The sequence below is a fragment of the Pongo abelii genome, chromosome 21 (genome assembly GCF_028885655.2).
Source record: "Pongo abelii isolate AG06213 chromosome 21, NHGRI_mPonAbe1-v2.0_pri, whole genome shotgun sequence".
Classification (NCBI taxonomy): domain Eukaryota; kingdom Metazoa; phylum Chordata; class Mammalia; order Primates; family Hominidae; genus Pongo; species Pongo abelii.
Genome location: NC_072006.2, coordinates 18,402,716 through 18,417,098, shown reverse-complemented (window position 1 = coordinate 18,417,098; position 14,383 = coordinate 18,402,716).

Sequence of the window (14,383 nt, the reverse complement as noted above, 5' to 3'; positions counted from 1 at the left end):
CATGGCCCTTGACACTTCCTGTCTGACTCTAGAATCACCTGTGCAGGTTGAAAATGATGAATGCCTGGGCCTCCCCTCAAGGAGTTAAAGCAGAAACCCTGGGGGAGGTGCCTGGAATAGCTCCCCACAGAAGTCTGCTCTGTGACTGGGGTGAGACCCTCTAGGGCATGGTCAGCCATGGGCAGTCTCTGTGTGGCCTCCCTTGATCTGACACTGGAGGGGAGGAAGGAGAGGGTCCCGGGGCCACAGAGTGGAGGAAGGGTGGCCACCACTGCAGAATAAGAGAGCACAGATGGCAGAGAATGGGTGAGGGCCAAAAGGGAAAGTAGAGAGAGAGAGGGAGGAGAGGCCCACAGTGCCTAAGAATGTCAAATCCTGAAGTGAGGAGTTCGAGACCAGCCTGGCCAACATGGTGAAACCCTGTCTCTAAAATACAAAAATTAGTCAGGCGTGGTGGCAAGCGCCTGTTGTCCCAGCTACTTAGGAGGCTGAGGTAGGAGAATCGCTTGAACCTGGAAGACTGCAGTGAGTTGAGATCACCGCATGGCACTCCAGTCTGGGCAGCACAGTGAGACTCCATCTCAAAAAAGATCAAGTCCTCCCTCACCATGGTGCTGGAGGAGCAGCAGCCCTTGGAGTTCAGCTCAGCAGCACGGTCACCATAGGGAGGCGGGGCCTGGGCCTGGGTCGTGTGTGGGGGCCTTGGACTGTCCCAGAGTCAGCTACTGGCTCACCCCTTCAGGGGCTCCTTCCTGACTCCCGTCCGGGGCTGAGATGCCCAGGCACAAGCTGCCACCAGCCCTCTGAAGGACACAGATCTCAGGCTTCTGACTTTGAACTGTTGCCTGGACCCACTTCCAGCCACCAGCCAGCACAGTTAAAGCCTGTGGACTTTGACAGCTAAAACGGAAGGCTGCCATTTTCCATAAAAAGAGGTCTTAAAAAGAGGTGTCCTAACAAAACATGCCCAGAGTACCTTATATCTTGCTCAGGAAAAAGGAAGTGCACAAAATATTTTGTGGACAGGGATATAACACCACCTCCCTTGAAGCCCAGTGTTTTGGGACTCTGTGTTAGGAAGGAAGAGCCTTCCCTAACAGCCTGCTGCAGGCTGAATCAAAGAACAGCATTTAAAAGCCTGGAAGCAACCACAGAACAATAACATACTTGGATGGAGTCATCAATAGACACTAAAACCACTGGGGGAAGTGATTGGTGCACAAGGTATTTTATAATGTCTCCAAGCATCTCTCCATAGGTTACTTATTAACAATAAGTATGGAGAAACTTATGGAGAAACCTGCAGACACTGCCTTAAATAATGATCAACATCATGTCACCAGTAACAGGACAAACCCACATCCTGGGCCTCCTGATGTGACGCACTGAGGAGGACACAGCCTCACCCAGGTGAAGCTTCTGTCAGAAGTGTTGGCCTCAAGTCTAATCATCAAGAAACAAAAAGACTCAAATTGATAAGGTTATAAATTATGTAAAATATTATTATAAAAACAACTGTTCTGTATTCCTCAAAAATTGTCAATGACATGGAGGACAAATACAGGACAGCAGTTGTTCCCATGCACGTTCATTAAAGTGACATGATACAAAATGCAAAGTGAGATCCTGGATTTGATCTGGGAGCAGATGGGAAAATGCTGGAATGGATATATTGGGGATAATTGGAGAAATTTTTAAAAGAACTACTATTAGATAATTGTGTATTGGTGTTAAATCTCCTAAATCTGATAATTATGTGACAACAAGTGCCAAAAAGCCTTTTCTTCAGAAGAACTTCTTTCTTTTCTTTTTTATTCTTTTTTTTTTTTTTTTTTTTTTTGAGATGGAGTTTTGCTCTTTGTTGCCCAGGCTGGAGTGCAATGGCTCGATCTCGGCTCACTGCAAACTCTGCCTCCTGGGTTCAAGCGATTATCCTGTCTCAGCCTCCTGAGTTGCTGGGATTACAGGTGCCTGCCACTACACCTGGCTAATTTTTTGTATTTTTAGTAGAAACGAAGTTTCACCTTTTTGGGCAGGCTGGTCTTGAACTCCTGACCTCAGGTGATCCATCCATCTCGGCCTCCCAATGTACTGGGATTACAAGGGTGAGCCACCACAGCAAGCTAGAACTTCTTTCTTAGGCAGAAGTATTTAGGGGTAAAAAGCCATAATATCTACAACTTACCCTCTAATATGTATATGTGTGTGTGTGTGTGTATATATATGTGTATATATATAAATATTTATAATATGTGTATGTATATATAAAATAAGAGAGAGAAGCAAATGCTAAAGTTGGCATATGGATGTGTATCACTCAGGGTTCAACCTCTCTCTTACGAGGACTGTTAGTTGGTATATGGTTAAATTAATACCATATAAGTTAAATTAATACCATATATAAGTTAAATTAATAAAAGTTAAATTAATACCATATACCAACTTACAGACCTAGTAAGAGAGATATATTAAGAGATATACTGGCATATTTCATTTTATTATCCTTTGCTGACATTGCATTTTTTTATACAAATTGGAAGTTTGTGGCAAGAGAGGAGCAAGTCTATTGGCACCATTTTTCCAAGAGCATGTACTCACTTTATATGTCTGTATTACACTTTTGTAATTCTCACAATATTTCAAACATTTTTATCATGATTATATCTGCTGTGATGATCTGTAATCAACGATGTTTGATGTTACTATTGTAATTGTTTTGGGGTGCCATGAGCAGCACCCACATAAGACTGCAAACTTAATATATGTGTGCTGACCGCTCCACTAACCAACCATTCTCCCATCTCTCTCCCTCTCCTCGGGCCTCTCTATTCCCTGAGACACAACAATATTAAAATTGGGCCAATTAGGCCGGGCACAGTGGTTCATGCCTGTAATCACAGCACTTTGGGAGGCCGAGGCAGGCAGATCACTTGAGGTTAGGAGTTCAATACCAGCCTGGCCAACATGGTGAAACCACATCTCTATTAAAAATACAAAAATTAGCCTGGCGTGGTGGCACACACCTGTAATTCCAGTTGCTTGGGAGGCTGAGGCAGGAGAATTTCTTGTGCCTGGGAGGCGGAGGTTGCAGTGAGTGGAGATCAAGCCATTGCACTCCAGCCTGGGCGACAGAGCGAGACTCCGTCTCTGGAAAAAAAGAAAGAAAGAAAAAAAACATAGGCCAATTAATAACCCTACATTGGCCTCTAAGTGTTTAAGTGCAAGGAAGAGTTGCACCATCTCTTCCACCATCTCTCACTTTAAACGAAAATCTAGAACTGATTTAAGCTTTGCGAGGAAGGCATGTTGAAAGCCAAGACAGGCCAAAAGCTATGTCTCTTGTGCCAAAGAGCCTAGTTATGAATAAAAAGGAAAAATTCTTGGAAGCAATTAAAGGTGTTACTCCAGTGAACCTGCAAATAGCAAGAAAGTGAAATAGGCCTGGTGCAATGGCTCACACCTGTAATTCCAGCACTTTGGGAGGCTGAGGCAGGAGGATCACTTAAGCCCAGGAGTTCAAGACCAGGCTGGACAACAAAGTGACACTTTGTCTCTACAAAAAATAAAAACAATTAGCCGGATGCAGTGATGTGCATCTGTAGTCCCAGCAACCCATGAAGCTAAAGCAATAGGATTGAGCTCAGAAGTTCAAGAAGGTTGCAGTGAACTATGATTGCATCACTGCACTCCAGCCTGGGTGAAAAAACAAGACTCTGTCTCAAAAAAAAGTGAAATAACCTTATTGCTGATATGGAGAAAGTATGAATGGTCTGAATAGAAGATCAAACCAACCACAACATTCCCTTTAGCCAAAGCCTAATTTAGAACAAGAACCTAACTCTCTTCTATGAAGGCTGGAAGAGGTTAGAAAGCTGCAGAAGTTTGAAGCTAGCAGAGATTGGCTTACGACATTTAAGAAAGGAAGCCATCTCCATAATGTAAAAGTGCAATGTGAAGCAGCAAGTGCTGATGTAGAAGCTGCAGCAAGCTATCCAGAAGATCTAGCTAAGATCATTGATGAAGTTGCCTACACTAAACAACAGATTTTCAATGTCAAAGAAACAGCCTTCTATTGAAAGAAGTTACCACCTTCTTTCATAGCTAGAGAGGAAAAGTCAAAGCCTGTTTTCAAAACTTCAAAGGACAGGCTGACTCTCTTGTTAGGAGCTAATGCAGCTGGTGACTTTTAGTTGAATCCAATGTTCATTTACCATTTCAAAAATCCTACAACCCTTACTAATTATGATAAATCTATGCTCTACAGATAAAACGAAGATAGCATTTCTGTTCACAGCATAGTTTACTGAGTATTTTAAGCCCAATTTTGAGACCTACTGCTCAGAAAAAAAAAAAAATCCTTTAAAAAAATCACTGCTCATTCACAATGCACCAGGTTATGCAAGAGCTCTGATGGAGATGTGCAAGGAGGTTAATTTTGTTTTCATGCTTGCTAACACAAAATCCACTCTGCAGCCCATAGATCCTGGAGTAATTTTGATTTTCATGTTTTATTATTTAAGAGATCCATTTAATATGGCTATAGCTGGCAAAGATAGCGATTCCTCTGATGGATCAAGGAAAAGTGCATTGAAAACCTTCTGGAAAGGATTATCCATTCAAAATGCTATTAAGAACATTTGTGATTTATGGGAGGAGGTCAAAATATCAACATTAGCAGAAGTTTGGAAAAAGTTGATTACAGCACTCATAAATGACTTTGGGGGACTCAAGACTTCAGCAGAGGAAGTAATTGCAGATATGGTAGAAAGAGAAAGATAACAATAATTACAAGTGGACGATTAATAATTGCAAAGATATGGAACTAACCTAAGTACCCATTGATCAACCAGTGGATAAAGAAAATGTGGTACCATAGAATACTACTCAGCCATAAAAAAGAATGAAATCCTGTCTTTTGCAGCAACTTTGATGGAGCTGGAGGCCATTATGCTAAGTGAAGTAAGTTAGAAAAAGAAAACCAAATACTGCATGTTCTAACTCATAAATGGAAGCTAAGCTATGGGTATGTAAAAGCATAAGGAGTGATATGATGGATTTTGGAGACTTAGAAGTGGGAGGCTGGGATGGCGGGTGAAGGATAAAAAACTACATATTGGGTACAATGCACACTACTCAGGTGATGGGTGCACTAAAATCTCAGAATTCACCACTATATAATTCATCCAGGAATTGTTTTATTACCATATTACTACATAATTCATCCATCCACTCATTCAGCCAAAAACCTATTGTATTCCAAAAGCTATTGAAATAATAATGCAAATAAATAAAAATTTATTGAAAAGTAGAGCCTGAAGGTGGGACTGGATTGCTGCAATCTTATGATAACACTTGAACAGATGAGGAGCTGCTTCTTGTGGATGAGCAGAGAGCCGTTTTTTGAGATGGAATCGACTCCTGGTGAAGATGCTGTGAAAATTGTTGAAATGACAACAAAGGATTTAAACTATTATGTAAACTTAGATGATAAAGCAGTGACAAGATCTGAGAGGACTGACTCCAATTGTGAAAGAAGTTCTATTATGGGTAAAATGTATCAAACAGCATCTCATGCTACAGAGAAATCTCTCTTTTTTTTTTTTTTTTTTTTTTGAGACGGAGTCTCATTCTGTCACCCAGGCAGGAGTGTAGTGGCACGATCTCAGCTCACTGCAACCTCCACCTCCCAGGTTCAAGTGATTCTCGTGCCTCGGCCTCCCAAGTAGCTGGGACTACAGTCCTATGCCATCATGCCTGGCTAATTTTTTTTTGTTTGTTTGTTTTTTTAGTAGAGACAGGGTTTTGCCATGCCATGTTGAACAGGCTGGTCTCAAACTCCTAACCTCAGGTGATCCACACCCCCTCAGCCTCCCAAAGTGCTGGGATTACAGGCGTGACCCACCGTGCTGGGCCTACAGAGAAATCTTTGGTGAAAGGGAGAGTCAATCAATGTGCCAAATTTCATTGTTGTCTTATCTTAAGAAATTGCCACAGCCACCCCAACCTTCACAACCACCACTCTGATCAATTAGCAGCCATTGGATTGAAGGAAGACTGTCCACCAGCAGAAAGATTTTAACTCACTGAAGGCTCAGATGATTGTTAGCATTTTTTACCAATAAAGTATTTTTAAACAAAGGTATATATATATTGTTTTTAGATATAATGTTATTTCAAACTTAATAGACTACAGTATAGTGTAAACATAACTTTTACATGTACTTGAAATGAAAAAGTATGTGTGACTGTGACTCACTTTATTGCAAAATTCACTTTACTGTGGTGGTCTGAAACAGAACCCGCAATATCTCCAAGGCGTGCCTTGTTGTAAGCCATCGGCTTACGCAGTGGTGGTAGCTGGCAGGAACAAAAAAGGTAGATCCTCAGGAAGGGCAGCTGGGGCTCTCAGACACAAACTGACACTGCTGTCCGCAGTCACAATTTCTTCCTCCTCAGGGAAACTCAGTTCTGTTTTTAGGGCCTTTGGACTGATTGCATCAAGTCCACCCAGGTCATCTAGGATAATCTCCCTTCCTTAAACTCAACTGATTGTTAACTTTAATCACTTCTGCAAACTACTTTGACAACAACACTTACATTAGTGTTTGACTGAAAACCTGGGGACTATAGTCTACCCAAGATAACAAATAAAACTGACCATCTCTTTTTGCAACTTTTCTGTAAATTGGAAATCTTTCAAAATACAGTCTTGGGGCCAGGCATGGTGGTTCACACCTGTAATCCCAGCAATTTGGGAGGCTGAGACAGGTGAACTGCTTGAGCCCAGGAGTTTGAAACCAGCTTGGGAAACATGGCAAAACCTCATCTCTACAAAAAATAATACAAAATCAGCTGGATATGGTGGCGTGCAACTGTAGTCCCAGCTACTTAGGAGGCTGAGGCGGGAGGATCACTTGAGCTCTGGAGGTAGAGATTGCAGTAAGCCGAGATGGTGCCATGCACTCTAGCCTGGGTGACAGAGTGAGATCCTATCTCAAAAAGTAAAAGTAAAAAATGCAGTCTCAAACTCTCTGCTACTACTTTCCTTTCTCAAGTGCTGGTAAGTGAAGGACACTGCAGTAGAGGAATCTGAGGGATCCTAACCACCCATTCCTTGCTGTTTCAGGATTCTGTCCCTGTGGTTACTACAGCTGCAATTTAGGGAACAGAATTATTTTTCTTTACCAGCCTTTATGACCAACTGCCATGCCTCAGGCACCTGACACAGTGCTTCTCAAACTTGCCTATGAATCACTTTGGGTCTTGTTCTTCAAGAAGGAAAACAATGTAAATCAAAAATTTGTTCTACATGAAGAAAATGAGAGCATTAGAGAAGGAATAAATGAAGGTAAAATAAAATTTTTCATTTTTATTATTTATTTTTCTTAACCAGAAAATATTTTCTATTAACTAAGTTAATGCATTGGACATATATGTTAGCATGATACATTCATTCTCTTCCCCCAGATAAAACTTCTCTATGCTTTAATTTTATACTGTTTTCTTTGGCCCATATTCCAGCCTTCCCAAATAGCTATTTTCCACTTATTTCCTCTTTATCTTAAAAATCACCATGAGTGCTTCATGCACAGGCATGTGGCCACAACTACTCTAGTTACAAGCATGCAGGTGTTATATTGTGTGTCCAAGGATGTCTGGGCCACTTAGGGACCCCACAGGCAAGGAGTCATGGTCTAGGAGGGGACTCAGGCTAACACTCATTCTTCTTTTCATAAAATCCTTCTTCTTGGATAAATTAGACATAAATTAACCATTACCTGCCTGACATTGGATGTTTCTGGTGCTACTTCCACTGGCTTTACATTTCCTTGTTTTGACGCTGAACTTTATAGAAAGAGTAAAGGAGGTGAGGAAGAGAACCACAGATCTGCAGGTGTAGGAATCAGTTTGTGCAAAGGCCCTGAGGCAGGAGCATGCTTCATACCTTCCAGGAGCAGCAAGAAGAGCAGTAAGATAGGAGGTCAGAATATGGCAGTCAGATCATGAGGGCTCTGTGGACCCATTGGGAGGTCTTTGATTTTACTCTGAGTGAGAATTGAAACAATTAGAACTTCACCATTCAGCACAGCAGCCACAGGCCTTATGTGGCTAGTTTAAACTTAAGCTAATGAATATTCAATAAAATCACAAATATGCCAGCCACATCTCAGTGCTCAAGAGCCACATGTGGTCTGAGAATTTTGAACAGAAGAGTGGCGTGATTCGATTAAGGTTGTAAAAGGAGCCCTGGGCTTCAGAGATGTGCATGGGCTTCTGGGGCTACCCGTCAGATGCTGCCTACAGCTGGTGGTGGTCTGGCCCAGTGGTGGCCATGAAAGTAAAAGCAGTGAACAGATCATCTGGATGTGTTTTGAAGGTGGAACCGGCAACATTTCCTGATAAATCAGATGTAAGAAAAGAAGTTGGTGAAGGGGACTCCAGGTTTTTGGCTTGAGCAACCAGAAAGGTGGAGCAGCCCTTACCGAGCAGGAGAGGCTGGGAGTGAGGGAGATGGAGGGGTGGGCCCCATGTACAGCTGAAGACCTGGGTGGCCTGAGGTGTCTGGAGCCTTCCAGGAGAAGGGCACTGAGATGGACTTGGAGGTTCATCAGGAGTTCATGCTGGAGACATCCATGCTAGAGACATGGGTGCAGCATTGGTGTTAAAGCCCCAGATGTGCCTCAGGAGACCCCCAGGGTTGGAGCCGCGGCACTGGTGTCTGCACCTTTTAGTGTCCTGTGATGACCTGCACCACGCTGTGTTGAAATACCTGTTTAGATGGCTTTCTCCTTACAGACCCAGGACTTCTTGAAAGCACAAACGGACCTTTTACCTCGTTAAAGTCAGAATCTCACATCATAGGTGTTCAATGAATACTCACTAAACTAAGTGAAAGAATGAAAAAGGTAACACCTTTTATAAAGGATCAGTAAGAACAAGACGGGTCTACCACGATGTGATTCAGGTGCAAACGATGCCTAGAAAGAGCACTGCCCTTTAGGTAGGACTACCCATGGTCTCAGGCCCAGCATGACAACTGAGGACAGTTACACTCACCAACATTCACACCTAAGATAAAGCGCAGAATGTTGCAGTTGACCACTAGAACTGCCTTGTGGCTAGCTGGACCTGACTGAGGCAGGTATATCTCTCTGAAGAGCTATTGGCAGTCTTTTTTGAGATTCATTAAAAAAAAAAAAAAAAAAAAAAAAAAACTTTGTAGCCCCGGACTCAAAAGTTTCACTTCTAGGAAGAAAACAACCTATACACCAAGATTTTTTTTTCTGTAGCAGTGTGTATCACAGTATTATTCATTCTAGAAAAACAAATTTGAAATAGCCTAAAAGTCTATCATTAGCAAAAAAATTTAAACTATAGAATACTCAATAGGAAATGAAACAAAACTTTCAAAGACGATTTAACAACATGAAAAATGCTCATGACATAATGAAGTTTAAAAAAGCAACATGAAATTATAACCACCACATGATCTCAGTTTGGTGAAAATGCACACATGCACACATGTGTACACACACAGGCACATGCACAAAAGCATGCGCACACAAACTCACATGCACACGTGTACACACACAGGCACATGCACAAAAGCATGCGCACACAAACTCACATGCACACATGTGTACACACACAGGCACATGCACAAAAGCAAGCGCACACAAACTCACATGCACACATGTGTACACACACAGGCACATGCACAAAAGCATGCGCACACAAACTCACATGCACACGTGTACACACACAGGCACATGCACAAAAGCATGTGCACACAAACTCACATGCACACGTGTACACACACAGGCACATGCACAAAAGCATGCGCACACAAACTCACATGCACACATGTAATTTATCTTTCTTACACTTTTATTCATTTTCTTCTTCGTTTTATAATAAGCATGTGCTAATTTGATTCTAAAAATACAAGAAATTTTATTTTCAAATATGGAGAAGAGTTGGAGAAATCTGTTCGTTGTCTTAGAAAATTGGGTTTTGCTCCATTGATGGTGATACTTTTTCCCCCTTCTAGATTCTGCTTGGAGCAAAAAGTGAAAGTAACCTTAGGAGAAAGAGAAAGATGAAAGAGAAGGAGCAGGGAGAGTGGGGGTAAGGCAGGGCAGCTGGTCCAGATTAGAAAGGAGAAAGGGGAAGTAGCAGCGAAAACTCCGAGTGCTTGAGAGCTGCCTCCTCACTACAGCAAATGCTGCCTGAAATCCAGGGCTGTGAGTGTCAGGAGCCTCATGTGCGGCAATCAAAGACTGATGTATGAATATACTGTTTAACATGGATACATCTCAAAAACATCATGCTGAGTGAAAAATGGCAAGCATAAAAGTCTACATGATGTAAAAATTTGTCGGCATGCACTTCTGCAATAAACAAAACTCATCAATAGTAAATGAAGCATTGGTGCAGTGGCTGTCTCAGAAGTGAGGCCCCCAGTTGACTGGAAAAGGGGATGCGGGAACTTTCTGGGGGGTGATCATGCTCTGTAGCTGATAGAGTGTGACTTCGTCAAAATTTAGTTAATGTATGCTTCAGATTCGTGCATTTCACTATAGGTAAATTTTATAACAAATGAAAAAGGTATAAATAAATGATGAGCTCTAGTTAATGATATGCATACTAACACGTGTTTAGGAGTGGAGTATACTAATGTCTGCAACCTACTATAAAATGCATTTTTAAAAAGATGGAGGATGCTTAGACGGGCAGAGCAGTAGATAGTTGAGAAAAAAAAGAAGTCTAATATTAATGACAGAATCATGGCAGTGAGTAGATAGGTGTTTGCTGTAAAATTACTCTAACTTTGATGAATGTTTAAATATTTTCATAATAAAATATTGGGGGAAACACATGCCACAGCCCCACAGCGCCACCTTACCCTACACCCGTCCCTTTCCCATCACCCTCACTCCATCTGCACTCTTCCCATTCTTTGTTTGCTTCTAGTCCTCCAAGCCCCTTACTCTTACTTGGCAACAGGATTTTCTGGTAGGGCAGAGTTTTGGCCTGGCTGGCTTCTACTGTTAAAAAAATATTCTGTAGACACTTATTAAAATGGTAAGGGAGAATTGATTCAAGACTGTCGCAGTGGGGGTCAACACTATCGCAATAAGAGAGAGACAGAGCTCAACCCTGAACACAAGAATAAGTGGGATTTACAGCCAAGGAACATGTCGTGGAGGGGTGGTGTTAGCAGGTGAAAACTTACTAAGCAGACATCAAGGGAAGAGAGTCCTGGCTAAACTAACCTAGCAGGATTCTGACAAGATGCAGAAGGAGGCCTGGGGCTCCAGCTCCAGCACCCAGTGAGTCAGCTTAGCAGGATCCTGGGCAGGAACAGGAACCAATCTCCCCGGTCACTGAACTCTGCTAAAGCAACTGATATTCAAGACTGCAGAAACACTAAGAGGGGCGTGTTACAAGAACGTGGGTCTAGAAAGGAAACTGACCACTCAGAGATGCCAAAGGGATTGCTCAACCCCCTCAGAGCCATGTGTTTTCTTCGTGGCCAGGCCTCTGCAGGGAGTCAGGTGGAGCCCTGGCAGCACCAGCCAGCAGCCTGTGTCCCTGGAGGCCTCTCTCTCTCCCCCTTCCACTCAGATGTGGTTCTTCAGTCACTGGCTCCGCTCTGGTGAATGCACTTCTTGAGAAAATAAATGTTAACCCTGTAATCCAAAATGATGAGCGCTGTTTACACATTTGCTCCTGAGCAGAAATGTCCCAAGGATTCTCATCCCCCCATGAAGTGCAAAACAGGCCGCAGACACCAGGCCCTGCCCTTTCTCGCCTCTGTCTGCAAGGCTGCCAGCCGGCTTCACCGTGCGGATCAGTTTCCTAATGATGTGGCATCATCTCTATTGGAGCCAAATGCATTACCAACGTTGGCCTGCGGTCTAGAAGCATCTGCATGTCCTCCATCGTTGGGGAGAAGGAGGGAGCCTGTGTGTAAGGGACAAGCTTGACCCCAGAGAACTCTGGGCACTCCATAAAGAAGGCTCCTGGGCTTTGCCTTTGAGAAGCTACCAAATCCCGTGGCTGCTCAGTCCAAGCTCCTACTATAGACACCGAGTGCTAATTGCTCAAAACCCAAAGTGCAGAATCTCAACTCTTGGCCAACTGGATCTAATGACTTGCACCTTTAGGTGCTGTTTATGTGTTTGGTCATTTATTTATTATAGCATTGTTTAGTGTTGTTATTATTGCTTATTTATTATAGGGAATTTCTGCCATTTACCTAATTTCTCACTCTACTAATTCAGATAATGGGATCAACAGTCAAAAAGGCAGCCTGGGAGAACACAGCTTTCTCTTTCATCACCTGGCAGAAGGGAAATATGCCTCCTCCTGGGCAGCTGGACTCCTCCAAGTTACATGGGTGCTGGAGGCCCCAGGCTCAGTCCTAGGTCCATTGTTTCTCTCTGTGTCTCTGTAGCAAGTCTTTGAAGCTGTAGGCTGCTCTGTCACTTTTAATCGTGTTTAAACATCATCACTGATGCCCAGGCACAACAATTTACAAGGCAGTCCACCTCTCCAGACACATGACCACAGAGAAGGCAAAGCATTTGCTCAAGGTTACCAAATATCAGGAGCAGCTGCCCAGCTACTGTAACCTTTCACTTCCTATTACAGCATACTGAACACGGCTCCTGCAGCTCCTGAGAGCACCCTACACTGGTGTCTGTCCTACAAGAGTTAGAGAGGTCGCTGCATCAGGCCAGCTGACCCTCCCTGCAGCATGTGCCTGCAGGGCACGTCCTGACAGAGGATGACCACTGGCAGTGGAATCACATACAGGGAAATAGACCAGCACTTCAGCTCCCACCTCACACCCCACCTACCACCATGCTCCTGCTATTTGGGTGACCTGCACCTCCTTCCTAATGACAAAAGACAGGGGATTTTTGTGTATTTCAGCTTACCCTCTGTACAACACATCCTCCTGAGACTCGAGCCCCAGTGGCCAGGGAAGGTGGGAACCACAGAGAAGAACCAACTCCCACACTTGGGAGATGACCATCCTGCTCGCAAGCACCTGGCCAGGGGCTGCCCTCTCTTTCCCTTCTCTGAAAATCTCTCCCCATTTCCTGTCTAACTAGGAGGCATATGTGCAGCCCTGTTTGAAGACCTTCCCTCCCTCACCCAGCAGTAAACACCATCTGGGCCACCTGCTGTATCTGCTGGGGTGCATGGCTTTTCTAGGGGTGCTGGATTGACAGTGGGGTGAGATGGTCACCAGGCCTCAGGTAACAAGGTCCTACCACTGAACGTGAGCATCCATGAGTAATATTGTTCCCACTGTCGGGTTCCTGCTGATCCAGCCCCAGCCACGGCTGAGCCCCAGGATCACAGCAGGTCTGGGCTGACCCTGGCCGACCCTCACCTCCACCACTCTCAGGAGAGTCCTCTGGGTGCCCTGCAAAGGCCCAGGGTTTTCTGGTGTTTCTGGCCAAGCTGCCACCTCGCCATAAGGGCATTTGCCACAGGGTCACCTTCAGGCATGGAGGGTGGGGTTGAGAGAACAAAGGGAGCAGCTGTCTGTTCAGAGCCTCCTTCCACCTTCCCCACTCCTGGAGTCACATTCCAGTCCAGACCCGCAGCATCCCAAGCTGGGGGCTGTGTCAGCCCACAGGGCACCCAGTTGATCAGGTCCTCTCAGTCTGGGGAGAAGGAGAACTCACAGTGCTGGCAATGAAGAAACTCAAGGCCCACTGGAAAGCCACACTGAGCAAAGGACAAAGACACAGCCGGATTTGCTCTGCAGGACTCCATTCCTGGGAAGCTCAAGAACAGGCAACAAACGAGTCTATAGGGCAGGATGGGGGCTGCCAGGGCAGGATGGGCATGAGGGTGAGCTGCAGAGGCAGGAGGACACCATCTGGGGCAAGGCAGATGTCACAGGTCTGGACAAAGTGGTAACACGGGTATATGCGTTAATGAAATCCCCCAGATTAGACATTTTGTTGTCTGTAAATTCTGCCTCACTCACAGCGATGTTCTAAACTCAGGTGAGTTTTCCAAGCAGTGCAGAGGACCAGTGCCGCAGCATGAAGCCCAGAGAGGAGGAGCAAGAGACACCCGTGGGCTCCCACATTCTTCCTGTGGCTGCTGCTCCCTCTCCTGACACCCCCACTGCCTGCCAGGGGTCTCCCTGCACCTTCCACCCAGCCCCACCCACAGTTACCATGAGACTCCAGGTCGTTCCCTTCCCTGCTCACACTCCCTCCAGGAGCTTCCTCTTCCTGGAGCAGGCATGCCCAGCCCCGCCTCAGGGCCTTTGCACTGGCCCTTCCCGCTGCCTGGGGCTGTTTCCTGTCTAGGCAGTGCTTCTCACCTTTCCAGTCTCATAGAGACCTCC